The sequence below is a fragment of the Nematolebias whitei genome, chromosome 10 (assembly GCF_014905685.2).
Source record: "Nematolebias whitei isolate Nwh7 chromosome 10, NemWhi1, whole genome shotgun sequence".
NCBI classification, from domain to species: domain Eukaryota; kingdom Metazoa; phylum Chordata; class Actinopteri; order Cyprinodontiformes; family Rivulidae; genus Nematolebias; species Nematolebias whitei.
Genome location: NC_056507.1, coordinates 9,981,652 through 9,985,007, shown reverse-complemented (window position 1 = coordinate 9,985,007; position 3,356 = coordinate 9,981,652). Strand labels below are relative to the sequence as shown.

Sequence of the window (3,356 nt, the reverse complement as noted above, 5' to 3'; positions counted from 1 at the left end):
CATGAAACACATCAGCAGCAACATGAAACACATCAGCAGCAACATGATGTGATTTTTTCACAGTGATTATTCTGGTTAGAGATTCATGAGTCTAACAGCTTCAGGGTAGAAGCTGTTCCTCAGTCTAGTGGTTCTACACTTAATGCTCCTCAACCTCCTTCCTGAGGGGAGCGGGTCAAAAAGTGTGTGTGCTGGGTGAGTGGGGTCCTTCGTGGTGCAGGTGGCTCTCTGCCTGCATCTTGTTTTTGATGTAATAAAGACTTTTTGAGAAAATAATATAAATCAGAAATCTGTTAAAAGTTAAAATTGTTTAATTTAAACAGTTGATACCGTTGATCATGTGACTGTAACCAAAGCATGTGTGAATGTTGAGAACCTGCAGTTTTAAATTTAATAAACGCAGGAGGCAAACCATGTGTGTGTGTGTGTGTGTGTGTGTGTCACTGAGATGACACGAGCTGCATTCCCCTCAATATGAGGCAGCCCTTCTGTCTGTCTGCCTGTCTGTCTACATTCCTGTCTGCGCTCAGCTTCACCTTCGCCTGCACCTTCTCACCTCTCCACCCGAGCCGGGCCAGAACCCCCTCAGCTATCACCTCAGTGTAAACACGTAACCACAAGTATTTTTCGCAGCAGCCGAGGTTCATTCCTGGACTTCACAAACTCTCTCGGTCAGGAGGTTATTTTAAGGAGTCCGCTTCTGTCTGTGACCTAATGATCCGCTTTCTGTGTTAATTTACTGCTGCCACAGTCAGCAGGTCGGACCCTGCATGTGTCTCACTGTTTCTGTCTGTCTCACAGATACTTTGGCTAAAATATACTGTATATACCGGCACTATAATACAATATAATATAATATAGTATAGTATATTACTATAATATAATACTTTGGCTAAATACAGATCCTGTCAAACTGAATGCTAGGACAGGGGTTCCCAAACTTTTCCATGCCATGGCCCCCCCAAACAGCATTAGCTTCTGTCCGATGCCCCCCTCGCAAACCCACAAAAAATGCTACATGTAAAGAAACATAAACTTTTAGAATGTTTGAACTTTTTTCACAATATTCTATTAATTATTACAGCTGCTGAGCACTAATATGTTAACGAACATGTTTTAAACACTGTATTATATTCCCATTGATAAAAACAACTTTTCAACAAACTGTTGAAACAGAAGAACAAAACAAAAGACATCTAACCTCTCTCTCAAGCTTGTTTATTTGGAAATAACAGATACAGATTCCCCTAGTGGGAAATTATTATTATTATTACTATTTTTTATTTTTGCCCTTTTTTTAAAATCTTCTATCCAGCTTACTTAGGGCCCCCTTGTGGCCTCTCAGGGGACTGCGGCCCGCACTTTGAAAAACAATGTAGGAAACCAACATGTCAAGAGTATCTTTCACTCTTATTCTCCTCTTTCAGGCTGTTACACGACTTTCCTTCCCAGCATTGACTACAGTGACATTATTTACATGAACGCTCCTACAAGCACTCTGCAGATGTTGGATGCTGTCAATCATGGTGCATTAAGATTCTTAACTGGCTGTAACTATCGTACCCACCACTGCACCCTGTATTCACTGGTTAACTGGACATTATTAACTTCAAGACTCTCTCACTGGGACATTTTCATCTTTAAATCACTTCTTGGTCTGTTGCCTTCATACATCTCCTCCTACATGTCACTTTGTCGGTGCAGCTACAGCGTGCGCTCTCAGGACATTATTACCTGCAGTGTTCCCTCAGTGAGGACTGAACTAGGCAAAAGAGCCTGCTCCTGCTCCGCTCCTGTTTCCTGGAATATCTTACAAAAAGACCTGAAGCTCTCGACCTTGACTTCTTTAAGGGATTTTAAACATCTGCTAAGTTCAGGACAAAAACCAACGCGGACATGTTCCTGTTTTTAGTATTTTACATCGCTTTATAATGTAGCTGCTTTTGTTTCATTTTTTGTTTCATTTCTTCTATTTACTTTTCATTTTATACACTTTTTTAAATGTCTCTTTTATTTGTACCTCTTCTGTGTTCTTAGTTTAAAACAGGTCTCTTGTAAACGAGTCCTTGTGGCTCAGTCTACAAACATCCTGTGAGGCTCTCTGGCTCCCTCTAGTGGAAGTTTCCGCAAATTATCATTATTATTGAGCATGCATCAGGATATCATTATTATTGTTTTTAGTTAGCATTTTTTAAACGTGTTGTTTTCCCTAAGGAGCAAACTTAATACTTTAATTATTGTGTTTATATTTTAGGTTAATATAAACTGGAAAAAAAAATATATATATAATTATTTTCAGCACAGACATCAAGGCTTCAACTTCATCTATGTCTATGTATAAAACCATTTTTAATCAGATCCTTACTATGTTTGTGGCACAAATTGAGTATAAACAGAACCAGAATTAAACAACAAGTTTAATAAATTCATGTTTCAAATTCAAACATTTCTTAATCTGTGTGAAAATTAAATCGGGAAGGTTCTCGTTTATGAAACTTATAGAAAAAAAAGAATGTGCTCTGACTGCTGGAATGTCAGCAAAATATTGACTGAATGAATCGGTTTCTGTTGATTTAAATTTATTTTGAGTTCCTTTTGTTTCATATTGATCTGAATGACATCATACACTAGCTCAGTCATTTTCCAAGACACTGGGTAAAATTTTAGCATGGTAGTAGCTGAGACTGATCCCTGATGCATATTCAGAGCTCAAACAAACTGCACGTGGTCACACAAAATAAATCACTAAACACTGGATGGAACTTAACGAAACTCTCAGGAAGTTCTCCCTGGATGTTCATCTACAAATATTGTTTGGTACCACTCCAATTCAAGATGGCCGCCACAGTTAATCAGATAATCAGACATTGTTGTTGTCAACGTTAATTTTAAGGTTACAAATAAATCCTTCAAGGAATGCCGGGCCCTGAAGTCCACACGATTTTTACCAAACGTCAGAGTCTTTGATCATTTGAGACGTTCGACCGACAGATCACTGAAATCTGATGATCTGTTGAAGAAGTTAGAAAAATAAACATTTTTAGTTTTTTTACACCTCTAAACAAAAACAAATGTTTATAAAACATTTCTGAATCAAGTCACAGATGAAAAAATGCTTCATTTTATTTTACGCTGCAAATGAAGAGGTCAGAGACTTTTAAAACCTTGATGCTTAATTTGTCTTTTTTTCTTGTCGTTTCATGTTTTCCTCATCCTCCCTCCTCCTCTCTTCACCCTCCTCCCCCTCCTCCCTCCATCCTTTCTCCATCCTCCCTCCCTCAACTCCTCCCTCCTTTCATCCTCCCTTTCTCCTCTCCTCCCTCCTTTTATCACTCCCTCCACCCTCCTCCCTCCAC

General features: G+C 38.8%; 1 protein-coding gene across 1 annotated transcript in view; it reads left to right on the top strand.

The window, feature by feature from the left end:
• The window catches only part of cbfb (core-binding factor subunit beta), a gene marked incomplete at its 5' end in the record, with an annotated part of 40,078 nt that overhangs the window by 35,979 nt on the left and 743 nt on the right, over positions 1-3,356 (top strand).